Source organism: Gallinula chloropus (assembly GCF_964237585.1).
Source record: "Gallinula chloropus genome assembly, chromosome: 3".
NCBI classification, from domain to species: domain Eukaryota; kingdom Metazoa; phylum Chordata; class Aves; order Gruiformes; family Rallidae; genus Gallinula; species Gallinula chloropus.
The window spans coordinates 39,406,686-39,426,092 of record NC_140087.1 but is presented as its reverse complement, the minus strand read 5'-3'; the positions used below and the strand labels follow the sequence as shown (position 1 = coordinate 39,426,092).

Below are 19,407 nucleotides of genomic sequence, written 5' to 3'. Positions count from 1 at the left end.
ATGTATTGACACTGCATTGAAGCTTTCTACTTTCTACAATTCTTACTTTAAAGAGATAAGTGGTCACTATATAAGAAGAGTGCTCCTTTTTACTTCACTACCTCCTCAACATTGGCTGTGCTTGTGACTTAAAAATATTTATGGAGTAAATGTAATTCATTTATGTGGGTAAATATAGTCAAACTTGCATATCTCCTTTCATTTGTAAATAAAAATGCTAGCATTTCTGTGACTTTTAGAATTCCTAGAAGTTTTAGTCTTGTTTACACACTTTTTGAACTCTGAAATTTTTAATTACTATCTTGTGGGGGACATTATGTATTTCTGCTCTTTGAATTCAGCAATGTATCTTCAATCAAATGGTATGTTTTATTAAATTTTGCACCCAGATTAAGAGTAATTTCAGGTTTAGCACTGAACACAGTTCTGAAAAAAAGATCTTACATACTGAAGGATAGAGCTGACTTTATTCTTGCAGCACCCTGATGTGTGGTCCAGCTGTTGAAATGCATTTTGGTGGAAAATGTGTTGTTAGAGTTTAGCTGTTAAAAGCCTTAGAGGCTCAGTTGCTATATTGCTATGACTAAAGAATTTGAAGAAACTAAGTTCAGGCAGACCAGCTGTTGATCAAGAGCACAGAATCCATAAATGGGGTAAAATAAACATTGGCTGTGAATGCAAGCCCGACCAATGTAACCCTGAAAGTGTTTCTTGGGGCACAAAGACTTTAATATTGAACTGTAAAGGATTGTCATGGGGGGGTCATAAAAGCGACTCAGCCTTGGATTGCCTTGAGGCCCTGTCTCCACAGAGACAACTCATGGGGAGCTGTGTAGGTAGCTCAAACCTGAGTTGTCATGTAAGCCGAGACTAAACAGGGCAGTGCTGCATACTTCAACTAACTGAAACCTGGGTTGACCTTTGCATTCCTTTAACAAGTATGCCCTGAGTTCCAATCAAGTCACTATTCAGCTGCCTAAAAGTAAGATAGCGGCAAACCAGAGGGTCCCCATTTGGCTTCAATGGGCCTGGACAATACAAAGACATGCAACAGACACGGTATGATATAAGGGGGAACACTACAATGACAAACAGGAAAGCTGGTATTGTCCACTCCATCACAGTCCTGCCCACTGTGACGTAGATCAAAGATATCAAAATAAATAAAACCCCTCAGATTCTGCCAGAGAAGGTGGAGCCACTTCAACTCTCCGAGGAGACTCTTCCCACTTGGCCAGAATGCTAGCTAAGGTAACATACTGAGAACCCTTACCTGGATAGATGGGTAAGTGAATACTTGATATGCTTTAAGTTTGTAGTCTCGGGTGACTGACTAACCCGCGTAGTATTTAGTGTGCTTGTGAGTTGTGATAGTGAGTTCAATGAATCTGCTGTGGTTATAATAGTGATTCTTGTAAATTGCCTGTGGGTGGTAACAGTGAGTAGCATGACTGTTGCAGGTCGTGTTACTGCATTTCATGACTGCTGTTGGCAGTAGTGCATTTTGTGATCTCTTGTAGTTCTGATAAGTGTAGTCATACTTCTGAATTTTTTTTAGTGCATTTCTCCAATTTATGCCATAAAACCTGCAATAGTGATATATTGAATGTCCAGTTGAGTGTTTTTCTATCACATGAACCTTACGAAACATCGCACAGTGAATACAGTATTGTGGTTAAGAGCTGAATCTGAAGTTCAGTGACCAGAAATGGCTTTGTCGAAGAACTCTTCCCTGAGATGCAAGAACTGCGTATTTGAACCAGTTTAGAAATGTCCTTATATATAGTCCTGGGGGAAAATTGTGGAGCTGATGTTACCAGGAACACTTTACTAAAAAGCAAGGAATTTGCAGAAACTCCTCATTTGAAGGATTATGGCTGAAATGTAAATTCTGTTAACCAAGTAATTCTGTATAATAAGCACTCTGAAATGCTATCTAAATACATACTTCTGGGGGAGTTACAGAAGAAAAAGAATTACCTGGACTTTCCAATATAGGATTTAGTGTGAAGTTCTATTGAAAGGCACTAGGAGAAGAAGCGCAATGGTAAGCTTGTAGAGTGGAAAAGAAGAAAACCACAAATGAATCATAAAAGCATAACCCCATACCTTGAAAGAATGACTTTGTATTAAGTAGCCAGGGTTTCCAACACTGGAAGATTTTTATACCTCCCACTACCACTACTTAGGGATTTAAAATTGACGCTAATCTTGTTTTGTCTAAAGTTTGACTGAATAGAGCTAAGAATTATATTGGGGTCTGACTAACCTCTGCACAAAGGCCCATTGCATTCAAAGGGAAACACTGGCAGGGGAAGAAGTAAGGGGTGAAAAAGGGGAAGTGGTCGATGAGTGAAATTCGAACATCATGGCTAAGCTTTCTGCAGTGGAAGGATCTAGCCAAGAGTGAGGTGTACTGGCAGCACTCCAGTTCAGTGGTTGCTTGCCCAGCACCTGTCCATGAGGTAGTTTATTCCAACCATTATTATAACTTTCACTTGCATAAATGTTCTTCCAGAAAAGAGGGAAATACCTGCATGGGTATAATAATGATTTTCTTTTTTTTTATTTTATTGATGGGGGTGTTGCTGCTTTCATCATAAAGTATTCTGGAATGATTTATAAAATGGTTGATATGAAAGCTGGAGAATAAGGATAAGAAGCTCTGCATTTATCTTAGGTTTCTTTTCAAGTTGATTTCTCAGTTTGAGCTTCTCATTGTTGTTTCCTGGTTTTTACCCATTGTTTGAAACTTATTTGGGCAAAGAGTTTATCTTACCAAAAATATTAAATGAATTTCAATTTCTTTTAGGGAATATATATTACAATATAGCGTTTAAGAGCTATTAACTGTTAACTATAATCTTAGTTAAAATAGGATGGGAGTTGTTTTATTCTTTGGAACAATAAATCATCACTATTTGAAATGTTTTTGAAACAGGATAAAAATGAAATAAGGACACTGTTGTCATCTACTGTTTTTTGTTGGCTTTTGCACAGTTGAGGACAGAGCCATCTAACCATATTACTGTCTGTATTAACTACTATTGGTAGTTGATTTTTAAAAAAAAAAGAAAAAGCAGTGAAACAGAGCAAAGATCCAAGCTCTGAGCCAATATACTGTGCTGGAAGTTAATTTTTAATGGCAGAATCATTAGTTAAATCACTACGTGTTGCTACTATCCTACTGATACACTGAGAGGTAGTTTTGAGAGGTGGAGGGAAAAAAATGAACCCCAAACTCCACTTTAATAGAACAAGCTGTGAGCTACCTGATCTAAGTGTTGACCTTATTTTAGAGTAGAAAGCTGTTTGAGATGAGTCATCGGAATGCTACCTATCTGAAATATATTTAAACCCAGGTTCAGTAAGTCAATATGGGGCATCCGATGGAAAAATAATAAAATTATAATTTGTATTGGATGAAATATGGCAAAACTGCTCCATTGTCTTTGTCAGTAAAGGAAGTATTTATATGACAGTTGAATCTGACCACACAACTGACTCATTGAGAGATAACTTCAAGAAAAAAATGTACATATGGAAAATATTAATTAAAATTGCTATTCAATAGAATAGTTTTTATTCATTTATGAATTTGATTTTATGTTTTTAAGTATTTGTAATTTGACACATTTAGGATGGAAAATAACTGGTAAGTGTCTCTGGAAATCTCTTTCACAGCTTGATATGCATGGGAGCAACTGAAAATTTCATATTGGTTGGGTTTTTTTTTTGCTGACCTGCTTGGAGAGACACGTTTTGTGTTCCCAGTGTGGACGTTTCCTTGCGGGTGTCTCAGATAGTCATACTATCTAACAGCACTAAACCCATCACTTCAGTCAGAATTGACTACAGATGGTTTTGGATGTGTCTGGAAATACGAATTATCATCTTTTACTAGCTACTAACAAAATATACTTTTCCTGGTGATCACATCTGGAGATTTCACTTTAGAAAAATTCACATGAAAACTCCATTCTTGTGTGATTTTGGTTCACCGTCGGTGGTTCACTTAATCACAGTTTTTTCCACAATGGAGGTATCTTTTGTAGTCATCTGGAAAATTCTTTTTCAGACTTTAATTTGCTAAGTTTTGGCTTTAGTGTTGAATTAGTCTTGTCTCATTCCGATGTAGGGCACATTTTTTCCAGTATGATATTCTTCCTTGGGATTCAGGACTATCTTGTCACAGACTAAATCCTGTGGATTTAAAATGTCTGACCAGCTTGATCTCTAATATGATCTCACTGAAGCCAGGAAAGTTGTTTCACATGGTTCTTTTGGCCCTGCTGTTCTGCAAAATCAGTCCCAATTACTCCCTCTCATAATCCACAAATACATCAAAAATAGATGCAAATGGAATTTGGTAATTTTTGTTTTTCTTTCTCCTGTATTTTTATGTCTGAGAGGAATAAGCAGCACAGCTTTCAGCTTTTCTGGTCTTCCAATCCATAAGTTCAAATTCAAAGGCTAGAAATTGTCACCGAATTCTAAAAAAAAAAAAAAAAAACAACAAAAACCCCTTTATTTTTTTATTTTGCATTTCTGAAATGTATTTTCAATTTTTGAGTTCTGCTGGAGGACAAGGGTAACTTCAGAAAATCAGATTTTAAAAAGTTTTCTGTAGACATTTGTTGAAAAATTTAGTAGAATCCTTTGTTTTATTTGTGGCCCTTGGATGAACCAACCATTATACTCTTGAATGAAGTAGCTTACTTTCCATCTTCTGCTTCTATCTTGAACATCTAAGAAAAAGCTGTATTCGTGTCAGAAAAACTTCAGAGGGAGTATTTCTGGGAGTGTGAGTGCTCTCAAAATGAACAAGAAAGCAATGAGGGAGCAGCAATGAGAAGGCTTGAGAAAGAGGTCTGAGGAAGCAATTGGGACATTTATTTTTGGGGTGGGTAGCTTGGTTAAATTTAAATCTAGCAACTTGGTAGCAGCCAATGGACAGAAATCCCCTTGTATTGAGATAGTAAAATCATCCAAATCTGTAAAGGTTGGTTTACTAGACACTAAGGCTGGGGTAATAAGCATATTTATGTAAAAGGATACCTGGTGATAATCTGAAGACTGATTATTTTCTTCTGGATTTTAATTGGATTTAGAAGAAATAGTCCTTTGCAAATAGGTTACTGTTCATCTCAGAAGAATTCCTGGAATTTTAGGAAATTCACAGATTGTCTGGAGCTTAACTGAACATGTCTCTAACATGAAGGTTAAACAATTACAGATCACTTGCTTATAATCCAGGATTCTCTAAATGCAACAATGCCCTGCTTAGGAATTAGTGGTAAAGGACAAGAAAAAAGATGCTTTGATTGGAAATGGACTACTGAATTGTTAATTATTCCTGAATACAAAAAAAATCTACTGTAGAAGCGTCTGGTGTGCTGTTGTCTTAAAGTTTGTACACATACATCACATCACTGTAGATGTTAAAACATGTTTGCAATTTCCATGGTTTAAGCTAGCATATTTTACTTCACTCTTTTGATGAGATGTGGTGAGATATATATATATGTATGTATATGTATTTATATATGGAGTCAGTCAACCGGCTTGGCTGAGAACCTTCCAATGCAGAGTGTGATTAATATTACATGACAAATAAGAGAAGACTATGAAAGAGAGAGAATATTTAATGGGTTTTGGGCATGTCCTCAAGTGTCTTAGTTTCAAGTCCTCAAGCCTTCAATCATTTCATAACCTTGTTCTCTTTCTTCATACTACTTCAAGGTGCTGAAGAAATTTCATCACTTCTCTTTGTGAGCAGTGGTGTGCAGTAATGCAGGCTTTGTATGAAGACTGTCTTTGCCAAAGACTGTACTGCAGTTTGTTTCTGGTGAGAAGTTATTTCCTTTAGCCATGTCCAAGAAGACAGCTGCACTGAAAAGAAAAAAAAAAAAGCCTGCTGCTGACTTCATATACATGCTTTCAGAGGTTGAATGTATTTCTGTCCTTGTCTTCTCCTTGAACTGTTATCCAAATCTGTGTACTTTCATTTGTGCAATGTCAAAAAATAGGTTTAACTCCTATTCAGTAATAGGAAAGTTTAACTTTCCAATCCAATTTATTGATATAGCAGTCTGAATAAAATTTATTAACATTTTATTTTCATTCACCATCTTTTTCAATATCCATCTTCTTTTATCCTCAAATGTACAGATTTATTATCATGTAATTAATTGAAAAAAAAAAATGAGATGGCAGTTAATACAATCTATCTTTAGCTCATTGGCTAAAGGCTGTCCAGTGTGATCAACTTGTAAATGGTACCAAGACACTTGTGGAAAGTAGTCCAAGGCAGCTGCGCGTGAACTTTCTTATTCTTACAAAACTCTTAAGACTTATGAGAAGGAGAAGTTGGATTCACTAGGCCAAACACTGAGGTAAAAATATCTCTACTAAAGGTAACAGGCCCCTGAGTGCTGTTGAGCAAATGAATCATTGTGACAGCAAGCGAGACCTTTGGTTTTTTTATGTAAGTGCTTTTAAAAAAATTACTAGCAATCATTGACTGATGCAGCTGTGTAGTTTGTGAGCCCATAACTTGTCAATAATCATAGAATGATCATAGAAGTGACCTTTAATGGTCATCTAGTCCAGACCCCCTGCAGTAAGCAGGGACATCTTCACTGGATCAGGCTGCTTAGAGCCCCATCAAGCTTGACCTTGAATATCTCTAGGGATGGGGCTCCACTACCTCTTTGGACAACCTGTTCTAGTGATCTACCTCCCTCATATTGAAGACTTTTTTCCTAATATCCAACCTAAATCTCCCCCTTTTGAGTTTAAAACCATTACCCCTTGTCCTAGTGCTACGTGCCCTCATGAACAGTTCTTCCCCAGCTTTCTTATAGGCACCTTTCAGGGATTGGAAAGCCACAATAAGGTATTTCCCCCATCTTGCCTCACAGGTTACTAATCCCTCCAATCCATTAAGCTGACCCAAAGCTAAACAGGCTTGCAAACATATTGGGAGTATTTAAGCCAACTCAGTTCGTTTTGACTGAGTCACGGGCAGAGGGTATATTCTTCAAATGTATAGAATTGCATAACCATTCAACTTTCAATGGTTGAAACAGATTTAGAAATTCAGTCAAAGCACAAAAGTACAGCTTGTCTTTTATCCTAAAGTTAGTCCTGATCTGAGGGGCTTGGGGGAAAAAGGGGCTTCAGCTTTATGCACCTTTGGTTCTCAAATGGGACTTGGTTTCTGACGGTGTCTAGCTTGCCTGCTTCCTTTAAGATACTGGTTATGTTTACAAAACTTACCCTTTCCTTTTTAAGATCTTTGATGGAAGAGAATGTAAAGCTTTGGGTTGTAACATTCTCTAGCTATGAAGGTGGTTGAGCCTGTGGAGAACCTGTTAGTGTGAGACAGCAGATAGTACTACTGAGTTTATTCTAGTCCCTGAGAATTCAGAATCAGGGTTCCTCATTGCACATGTATACCTCTGCTTACAGCAGGAAGGCCATTTCTTTTACAGTTTATAGCAAACAGCATTAATGCTATGTGCCAATTCATATAGGAGTTGAAATTGTTTAGTGGAAAAAAAAATCGTACTAAAGAAATTCTTGTAAGAATGGCAGATTTTAAAAAAGGAAGAAAAAACCTTCTGAAAGCTAGGAAGGACAATGTAATTCAGTTTAATCATGGGATACTCCAGCCACTCCAAGCGTGTTGCCAGCAAACAGCAGCTGTACACCACATGATTTTAGATAACTATGCTTGCAGTGGCAAGCTTCTCGATTCATAGCACATTTGTCATAAAATCTTTACTGTACTTCTTACAAGTGTAGATATTTTATTGAATGGCACTACTAGGTTGAAAGGGATGATGCTAAGCAATTTGTTACTCAGCTGTTCGATGTGAATTCTTTTTTCCAAGATTCTAGACAGGGAGGTTGGAGGTCACTTGTGGATTGGAAATAGTTAGTATTGGCTGGGAGTAAGAAGTAAAGGCACTAACTGTAGTCATAGGGGTAATGATATGATGATATTGGAGAGACGAAAAAAGTGGCTAGAGTGAGGGAATGAAAGCCCTGCAGAGACAAGTAAGAGAAGATCGCTGTAATGTTAAGAACTATAGTTTATACATTTTTAGTTAAGTCTCTTTTTTCTGAAAAAATAAAAGTGAGATGTCCATGGCTGGGTTTTCAGAGTTGCTGAGAACCAGAGGTTGCTCTTGACCTTCTTGATTTTCAGAACCGTTTGCTCAACACTTCAAGGCCAGGTTGGATGGGGCCCTGGGCAACCTTGTCTAGATCCAGGACTGAAGATTGGTGGCCCTGCCTGTGGCAGGGGGGTTGGAACTCTGTGATCCTTGGGGTCCCTTCCAACCGATACCATTCTATGATTCTTCAGAGAAAACATCTTTTTAAATTACATGAATAGAAGCTTCCAGGTAAAATAAATCTTTCTCCCTTCACACACTGCACAACTGTCTTCCGGGAGTTAATAATTGCAATATTGAAAGGGTTAAGCAGGTGAACATCTCTTCTCATGCTTCATGAAGGGACTTTTTGAAAATTATTTTGTGAAGGGTACTTTGAATACAGTCTCTTTGTACTTTGAATACAGTGAGGAATCTTTGGCAAACAGGAAGAACTAAAGAACTAATCATTAAGAGCTGCTTCAGCTAATTTTTTTTTATATAAGTAGGAATTAGAATTTAATTACCTTGCATAGTCCTTTAGGAAGCTGTCCTTATGTTATCTCATTTCTTTTTCTTGCCATCTTGAAAAGTACTGCTATCATGCTTTCTCTTGCTCAACAAATAACATTCATAGAATGCAGATTGCTCATACTAGAAACCATTCTGAGGAGGTTTCAGTTCTAAAATTCCTGGGCTTTCATGTAAAACAAAGCTTCTTCCCCCACTTCAATTAAAATTCAAGCCTTTGCTTTCCATGAGGATTCTCCCTTCTTACGTGGGTTTTAAGAAACCTATGGACAAATTGATTGGCAATTATTATATAAATCTATCAAGGATGTGTAAGAAAGCAGACTTTAGCCATTAAAACTAAAATTAGATTAAATAGAAGGCAGATTATGTGTAGAATAAACTGCATTCTAAGGGAAAAGAGAAAGCTAAATCTTAACTAACATTAAATATGAAAAGGAAAAGAGACACAACTTCTGTCTTAAATTAAAATAGCGACATAAAATGATTCCAGCTGTCTGATGGAGTATGATATAGCCACACCAACCATTTGGCCTAGCTCCTGGCTGCATCTGAACTGTGTACAGCATCATGTGAGGAAGTTGAGAAGTAGGAATTCTTTAAAGCTGCTTTTGTGCATTTTTTGTTTTCTTCCAGTCCACTGCATAGAGTACAGCAGGCTCAGAAGTGCTTGATTCTGTGCTCTCTGACAAGTTTTCCCTGTGAGCTGATTTGGCAGCAGGGGTGGGACTTCTGCTCTGCCTTCTTCCTTTCACGTCTGCTGTCTGTGCTGGTGTAGGTAGGGAAGAGTACTGATAAGGGGATCCCGTGACCTTTTTTCTTATGCTGTAGAAACATTCACCAGCTGGAATCACCATTGTTTCTAGTCTCTGTGTTTCTGAAGAATGGGATTTGAGATGTTTAGGAAATAGGGTAATTCATGCATTAAAATGTTGGCATTGTCATCTGGATGGATTATGGGTAAACTTGTACTAGGTACTGTTGAAAGGCACTTAAATAGCAATGCAATTATCAGACTCATTCATCAGAAGTTCACAAGGGGAAAGTCCTCTTTAATTCAATAGGATATCCTTCTCTGATAAGGATATCTGCCAAGTGGATAAAGGGAAGGTGGTGGATGTAGGTTTTGGGTTTTTTTTTTTTTATTTTAGTAAGGCTTTTGATCCTGTCCCTTGCAGCATCCATGTTAGAAATCATGAAGAATTGAATGGAAAGCAGAACAGAGACCTCATATTGCCATTGTATAATTGTGATTGTGTGTAGATTTATTGATCTTAAAAAGCTTTTAATAGAATTTGAGAAAATTCAGAAAAGTCACACAGAGTTGAGCAAAGAAATGGAAAGGCTTCAACAGAGGAAGCAGCTAAAGATTCTTTAGCCTAGGAAAGAAACAACTTTTACATGGTATATCAGATGTCTTAAAGAATCCTGAGTAAATTTTGTAGCCTGCAGAGGATGAATAGGGAATGATAGTTCATCTTCCAGTACAGAATTAATGGGTGTCACATGAAGATAACCTGTTGTAGGGTAAAAAAACATACAGAAGAAGATTATTTTCCATAACTTGTAATTAAGCTTTGGAATACCTTCTAATGGGATGTTGCAAATGCTAGAAGTCCATATTGCTTTAAGGGGAGACTGGACAGATTCATAGCTGAGAATTCTGTTAAAGGTAAATTAAAAGGCACAGAGATCCTTTTTTCTGCAAAATGTACCTGGATTTCGAGTTCTACAAGTGTAATGTTAGAGATTATATACTTAGTCTATTTTTATATTATAGCTTAATGTTCTTACAAGTTCATTCTTTCCTACATACTGATTTTCTGAACACCCACTTTGGACCATGGTCAGAGGCAGGATGGTGGGCTGACCCATTTGTATAATCCATATTCAATGAAAATCTTTGTGATCATTCTGATCCTTAGAAATAAGAGATGTAGAAGCTTCATAAAAGTAAAAGGCTGGATGAAGGACTTCATATATTTTCCCTAGCCCACAGGCAGAGCCACCTCTATATTTAAATTTAATAGCTTAGTTTTTATTTTATAGTTGTGCATTAAATAAATGTTTTGCTTTTATTATGTCATAAAGAAAAAAACCCCACGAAATATGTGGTTATGGTGTCACTGAAAAGTTTCTGTATTGTATGTTTAGCCAACTCATTTAGCTGACTAATTATTCCAGTTACTGTAAAGTTTGAGTTCTTTATACAAAACTGCCGGAGTTCCTCTTTCTCTGCTTTCCCCATTTCTTCTTTTGTACCTGGCCTCCCTAAGTATTAGGCTCTGCTCCTCTTCTCCAAATATGTTAATTCTCTATGGTTTTCCACAATGAATATTCTCCCATATCTATTGGAGCAGGGGCAAAGTATAGGATGCTTTTAAGAAGCGGGGAGGGATATTTAATGCCAAAGTTGGTCTTACTTATTTACATAACAGTGGGTAATATGGACAACATCTTAAATCGTCTTAAGAGCAGTGTCACCTTTGTGGTGCAGTAATATTAATTCTGCACTTCAGGTGGTTTGTTGTTTTGGTTATTTATGGAGTGCTCAGGTTGATTCAGATGTCATCCTACTATTTATCTCACAGGAGAAATGTTCTCAGAGCAGTACTGGAAAATTTAGGGAATAAAGAACTTTATACATTACTATTTGGACCATCTTGTTTTACAGACTAGCTCTCCTACTTGCTATAACAACTACAAACTTCTGCTTTACTAACAATATTACAAGTATTACAAAATGAGGCAAAAAGCCAACTGAAGTCCAACATCTTGATATCTATATACATCAAATATCTGGTCTTGAAGTATGACTTGAAAGCTATCTGTGAATAGAATGCAGGTGCAAGTATCTCTGTATACAGTGCAATTTTGAATTGATGCTCTGTTCTTATTTTTGGAAGCAGAAATCTTGGAGTCCTCATCTTTTTATGAGTGTAAGTTTTAAATATCTCAAAAACTCCCCTTGGTATGATTTTAGTCTGTGTTTTAGCACACTGACACCAAAAAATCTCCATGTGGGTTTCATACAAAATGTATGGAGAAAAATAACTAAATCGTATTTCAAGTAGGCTGTCATTACCACAACCAGATAATCTATACAATATATTTTAAGAATCTACTAAACCTTATATTTACTAGATATTTACATATAAATTGTCCTGGTTTCAGTCAAGATGGAGTTAACTTTTGTAGCAGTGGATGGGATGCTGTGTTTGAGAGTTAAAATGGGAGCTGTGCTGAGAACGCCCTGATGTTTTTAGTTGAGTCAAGCAGTCAGGGACTTTCTCAGCTCTTCATATTTCTCTATTAATGAGAAAGGAGGGGACAAAGCCAGGACAGGTGACCCAAACTGGCCAAAGAGAGTATTCCATGCCAATTACCTCATGCTCAGTATAAAGGGGGGCTAATGGGAGGAGCAGGGACGGCTCCAGGACACACGGTTTTTGGGGTACGGTTGGGTTCTGGCACGGCTCTGGGTGGCATGGCCTGAGTTGTGGGTTCGGTGAGAAACTGCATTGTGTATCAACAGTTTCATAGATTTTTTTGCTCTAAAGTCCTGTTAGCATTGTTATATTTTATCTTTCTGCTATTTTAGTAAACTATCTTTATCCCAAACCACGGGCTTTTGGTTTCTTGGTTTTGGGATTGTTATTTGCCCCTTTCTTTTCCATTCCCTTCCCTCACCCTCCACACTTCTCCCCCTGCTCTTTTCCTTTAAAGAGCAGGCAGCTGTGTGGATCTCGGCTCTCAGTTGGGTAAAACCATGACAAAATATATTGGGGAAACATTATTTTTGGTTACCTAATCCTAGACCTGAGCACAGAGGATCCTGAGTTCATGAGGCCTTTAATAGGTACTGAAAAAAGAATTTAGTGTCCTTCACATAGATGCTTCAGTCATATTCTGGGAAAAAAAAATAATTCTTTAATTTCATTAACTGTTCACTGGAACCCAAGATGACTACTAGGCTAGGTGTCTTCTAGGTGTCCATCCAACAAACCTAATAAGTAAAGGGAGAGAGATATTTCTATATTTTCTTGTGCACGTTTCTATTGCTTGGATTTTGTAAATAGCCTCATAAACTTCAGATTATTCCATTATTTTTACAGCTAATGCAGACATGTCAAACTTATATTTTACTAGTTTATTCTGAATCCCAATAATATGTCAAAATCTATTTCTTCATTATGATGAATTACTTAATACAATTTTATTTAAGATAAACAATATTTTACCAGCTGAAAGAGCCAATTTTTTTTTTGTTGGCATGACTCCATAAACCCTGCTCTCATGAAGCCTGTATCTTGTATCTTACTGAAGTAGAGGAATTGTTTTTGCATAAAAATTGATTGAGGAAGACAGGGCTATGATTTTTTTATCTAGAATATTTGGGAGAAAATGTAGGCTCTTGCTTATTCTCAGTAAGTTTGAAAGTCAAACTTCCTTTTTGAAAATGACTTAATTTATTCAGAGGAAGTGCAATTGCTATGATGCAGAGACTTTGAGAAACAACAAGGATAGCTAAATCCAGAAGGAATATCTTGAATTGGTTTTTATCTATGTTTGCCTCCATGTGTGTAGATATTTATCATCTACGTGCACCATATCCAATATAACTAGTTCATCAATAATGCATTTAGAACTAAAGAAATAAGTGCTTTTCTGTTAAACTGAAAGCTATGAAATTCTACATCAAATTGTCTGTGTCAGAAAAAAAAGTTGGCTTTTTTACTCCTAAAGAAATTAAACCTTCATTATATGCTTAAAATGTTATACTCTTTAATATCAAATTTATCCATCTAATAAAATATGAATTTTTGAAACGAGAGAAGCATAATTACATTGTTGGGCATCTTAAAAGCTGACTAAGGAAATATGAGTCTTGTTTCTCACTATAAAGCTGAGAAAAAATTTAGGCAAAAGGTGTTTTATTAGTGTATCCAAAAGAGATAAAGTAATCATAGGTTTAAATCGCCAATTATAAAGGTGCACATTCAGCAGAAATACTTTTTTCCTTGCGTACAGTCAACCATGGTCTCACAGTAGGTTCCCAGAAGTCATGACCATAAATTTAATTGTATTTGTTAGCAATAAACCTTGTATTGTCATTACGTGATATGAAGTTTCCTGAGGTGCAGCACAAGTCTGTAAAGTATGGCATTTGCAGCATCTTCTATGAATTTAAGGAAACTCTTTGAGTCTTCCATGATGCAGTTCTGTTTTCAGTCACCTTGAGTTCTTTGCTGGTTTGTGTTTTGTTTTTTCTCTCCTTTTAAGCATTTGGAAAAAAACTTAAGAGGGACTTCTCAGAATATCATAATTTGCTTGGAAATATTTTAGCACTCAGAGACTTAAGGGGGAAGGTGAAAATTAGCAGGTCTACTGTAACTATGAAAATGTCCTTCAGTAGTAAAAACGTTAAGAGTAAAATAATTCATCTGCTGATAGCATGTTACTGAGGATGAGCGATGGGTTCTACAGTGAGAACTGTTAATGTATATCTAGTGCACTTCAAAAGTTTTGAAAGCCAGCCTTTGCACATCACTTTTTTTTTCCCCCTAGTTCTGTGAAGTCTGGTATACTGAAAGCAATGAAAAATTATACATATTATGGACACTTTTATTAGAGGTATGGGATTCTGGTACAGATAATGATCATATGTAGGCAGCTTGAGTCCATTAGTCTTTACTAGCTCTGTCTCAGCAGTAGCTCTGAAAAGTCACTGGCTGGTCTTTGCTGGTTTAAAGTAGTTTACAGCAAAATGTAATATGTGCCATTGCAGAATGACATGTTTTTATAATTAAAATTCTAGGTGTGAGATGTGATGAGTGTAGTGTAGGAGCCTTTGTAGAACAGAATAATCAAAATGTAATTGCTCAGTTTGAATTTGGACAGAACACTGGGGGTAAGAAGCCTGTAGTAGTGAAAAGCAACATCTGATTCCAATTATCAGATTTTAGCTAACTTTCCTATAGTAAAGACATTTCTTTTATAATGTATGATGCCAAATATAATAAATAATATAATAATAAAAAAAGGAAAACAGAAATCATAGAGCTATCATTCTAAAAAAAGGCATGAAGTAAGATTACAGTTCATATAAATTTATGGAGACTATGATATAAAGGTCATTCTTTCAAGTGTACATATTTGTGTTAGAATTTCTTAAGAGTAGTGGATACAGAACCAGCAGATGACTCTTGAGAACTTCCAAGAAATTGTACTGTAAACCAAATATCACACTACATCTGGCAGCATTTTTTTGTATCTGGAGCACATAACATTTTCTCCTGTGATTCAAACTAGAAGTTACATTCCTTCCATTCTATTTGCAGGGCTTTTTTAATGTGAAGTCTGATACAAAATTAAGAAATACCTATTTTGGTTTTGCTTAAGAAGCAGTTCAAAAGTCAAGAGAAATGCATTAATGGTAACAAAGATATCACCAAATGCCTGGCATTTGTAATTTAATTATCGTTAAGGAACAAAAATTACAGAAAAGTACTGTTTGGGGAAAGTCATGTTTTGTTTGGGTAGTTTTAGTTAAATACCTATTAGAAGTCATCCTAAGGTTAAAAAAATGCCTAATGAGGGACATTGAAGCTGTGATTCATCAAGAAATTCATAAGGATTTCCAAAGTTCCTTTTCTGCCTTGCAGTATACTGTATTTTTATTGTGAAATGTGAACATGGGTGACTGGTGTTCTCCGTGTAATCTATACTTGATCTGAAAGTTTCTAATAGAATCCAGCTAGCATCTGAGAAGTTGGCATCTGCTCTGAAATGAAACTTTTGAGGCTCTCCAATCAATAATGTATGTATGCAGTTATAATACTTACGAAGTGAAGTGTTTCTCACTTCGGAGAGCATTCTCTTTCCAGATTTCAGATTTACTCTATACTTGATGGTTGGAACAAGTTCTGTCTACGAATGACTCAACTTCAAAATGTTTTGTTTGCACTGCAGAATATGATACACTCTCCATTGGGAAGCTGCTAGTCTGGCAGGTTTAGCTGGTTTTCCCACTGACTTACAGAGTGTTATGCAAGCATTGCTATCCCATGACTTGAACAGCTCCTGTTGCTTTTACTTTAGATAGGGAAACACAGATTTTTAAAACATCTTGTAAATAATAAGGTCCTTTGTGAAAGTTAAGTGCGTTATTTCAAGATTCCTCTGAAGTGATACAAAGGTCTGTATGGAATAAATATGATTCCAGTTCCTTTAAGTGTGAGTTAAATGCTTTATTTTTAAACAGAATATCCTTTTCTCTTGAAAATCTTTAAATGTGCAGCATGTCACTTAAGACCATGGTTTGGCTTTTCAATTTGCTATGATCTGCAATATATTTTCCTGAGGAAAAGGTGGATTACCCAACAATAAAATCAACTTTCTTTCTGGGGGTAAATAGATATGGTGCGGAATAATTCAGAAACAAAAGGTATTTTGAGTAGGAAGCTATAGCATCCAGGCATAAATACACATTATAAATATCTCATCCACAGAGGATGAGTACCATCTAGAGGAAAACAAAACCTTTAAAAAAGAGAAGCGATACTGAATTAATGGAACTAGTTGTTACCTAAGATGTTTGGATGGAACGATGAGACTCCGTATCCAGGGACTGTGGGGTTTGTTGGAATGGCAGAAATACTTCTTTCAGATAGGTTATTTTAAAAGGCAAATCACCTTTCATGAAAATACGCTTATTATGTAACCAATACAAGTTGATCAAAGTGAAGGAGTTTTATACAGCGAAATGAGCCGTATTACCTCTTGTTTGCTTGCAAGGAGAGCTAATAGAATTCCCTGGGCTAGGGCTAGCACTTTTGGCCTCTTCAGAAGATTCCAGATCATGATGGAGTCTAGAGAAAAAGACAATGCTCTTTGGTTCTCAAAGAGCAAGTTAAATGTTAATATATTTGTTTAATTACATAATTAAGACGCACTGGGAAAGAGAGAGACTTTTCTTTAACCTGTTGCCCTACATAGTAAACTGTAAGGAAGCAAAAGATTTTTATTTCATTAAATTTTTTTTGGAAAAGAATCTATATGATACCAGGTCTGGAATCCGTTTGACTGACATCACTACAGCTGGTCAGGCAGTCATAGTGCTTATGGCCAAAGTGAAAAACAGTCATAGTTTTTAAGCTCCCACTTCTGTAAACATTTCCTGTTCCACTGAGTTATTTTCAGACATTTAATGTGCAGTGGTTCCAAAGAAGAGGAGCCAATGAGTAGAGTATAAAGAGCAGTATTGAAAATCACTTACTTTAATTTAGTAGAATATTATATATTAGATGGCAAAGTGCCTTTCAACTTAGCCATGTATTCCCTTTTCTGACATTATTTAATTCATTGTATGTTTGCTCCTTTTGTGCCTAATGGGCACAAAATATGGCCTCAAAAGGCCAAAAAGGCCTCAAAAGGAGAAAAAATGAGAGAGGGTCTATCAGAGTTACAGTCAAGACCTAGAATGAAGTCTTCCTAAGAGCTAAACATAAGTTACAGGTCATTAATGGAAAATATTCAAACCATATCCACTGTGCATCCTCTTGTTTAATTTTCGTTTCCCTTATGCTTCTAAGTTACAAGTTTCTAGGCTCTAAAAATTGGAACGATTTAAAAGTAAAAATAAATACAGCTACATTTAAAAGTAAGGGAACATCAAAGTGACTGAGATTTATATAGTAGATGTTAGGGACAATATTCTGTAGGAAATGGAATTTTGGACTGTGGATAGAGAGTAGGTCATACAGCAATATTCACGTCAGATGTTCACAAGACAACAGTGGCACTTTATTATTAGTAATACTGGAGTCTGGAAATCTAAGAAGATTGCAAGAACATGCAACCTAGAGTAAAGTATCTGAGGTTTTTGTACTCTTCCAGGGTTTCATAAGAGTGTAAGGTATATGCTACAGATGTTGGCTTGGGGGGACTAAATAGAAGGATATAAAAACACTCAAGTGATTTAGACTTCGGAGAGTTTACAGATGCTTTTTGAGAATAGGATTGGAATCTACTTTTCAGTCAGCTATTTAGATCTCATTCATTCATTTGTTAGATCTTTTATTCAGTGTTTGAGGTTTTAGTCCTTTACCTCAACTCATGGAGGCACTTGTTTTTTTGAGTGGACTGAGTCACATTCCTCAAGCAAACCCACAATGGGTGGTCATAATACCTTGGCAGTCTGGGAGAGTCCATCATTAACAAATAGCTCTCAAATAGCATGTAACATGGGTGGTCCAAGAGTTTTCTGGAAGATGCTAGAATGGGAGTAGTGCCCTCTGTTTAAAGATGCACTCTTCATTTAATTCTGCTAACCATGGATAACCTTGTGACACGTACTCTACTGGGAAGGAGAGACACGTTATAGAAAAAAAAGGGGTTTCATGCATAATAACTTCATATGAAATGGTCTTATAGGTCACAGTCTCATTTCAAGGCATACTTTGGTTTACTTTTTTTTAATTTTTTGGTAAAGAAAACTTCTTTTGAGTCAAGAAAATTTAGAGTTTTCAACTCTTAAGTTTATAACTAGGAGGCAGGTATAGTTACCAGGTTGTTGTAATGTAGTGAAAAATCAAAGTATCTGATTAGACATCTTGTAATGACTTTAATGATAGATAAACTCTTTAAAAAGTATAGTTGCATTCTTCCAAAAGAATATGGTTTTGCTTCGTAATACTGTATATAGTTGCACCCTTGTGCTGCTCTTGCCAAACCACAGAATTTTTCCAGTCCTTAAAGTTGAAGGGAATTTGTGTGCCAAATGGCTGTAGGAAAACGTTGATTTGAATTATATTTGCTTAGTATGAAACTGAATCACTTTGGTTACCTTTCAATTAGAGAAGAGGGCTTTTTTTTTTATTCATGGTTTCTTAAGAATGACCCTACCTCCAATAGAACAGTTCCTTTTGTTTAAAATCTCGTGGTGATATTGCTAATGGTTTCAAATCCTTCTGTCTCTTCTCTATATATCAGTGTATTTACCCATTCTTGGTGGTTTATGTCAGTGTATTTATGTCAGAGAAATTTAACCATGACAAATCAGCAAAGTAGCAATTTTTTTCATTTCCAGTAGTCTGGTTGTTTATGAAGTAGTCTTAAGGTCATCTTTTTATAAAATGCCAATCCTTCAATAGCAAAAAATATAATGTTAAAATGAAGAAAAAACAGATAAAGCATATTGCTATAAACAGCTACTAGGGTTGAATCATACTAGAGTTTTGTGAATGTTTTCAATGTCGAATGTCAGTTGTTTATTAATTTCTGACTTTTTTTTTACTCTTTGGACAAATTATTAACACATATTAGCTCTCAAGAAAAAAACGTTTCTATATTTTTAAAGTAAATAGTAAGCAAAAAAGATATTATTTGCACATTTTTTGTGCTTGTTTGTCTTGAATAATGGGAATATTTCAGCAACATGAAATATCATCCTAGCAAGGATCTAGTATTTTTGTGAAGTATCTTTCATTGATTTAAGACAAGTTTTTATTTTCTACTACATCATGTTTGATACATACAACAAACCTGACTTGAGAGACAAGATGCCATCCAGAAGAGCCCAGACAAGCTCAAGAAGTGGGACCATGTAAACCTCATGAGTTTCAACAAAGCCAAGTGCAAGGTTCAACACAGCTTGGAACATGAAGGGATTGAAAGAAGCCCTGCAGAGAAGGTCTTGAGTGTGTTGCTTGAT

General features: G+C 36.1%; 1 protein-coding gene across 1 annotated transcript in view; it reads left to right on the top strand.

Annotated features, from left to right (window-relative positions):
* WDR27 (WD repeat domain 27) overlaps positions 1 to 19,407 on the top strand; it is a gene marked incomplete at both ends in the record, with an annotated part of 107,547 nt that overhangs the window by 62,203 nt on the left and 25,937 nt on the right. The gene's annotated exons all lie outside the window — the stretch shown is intronic.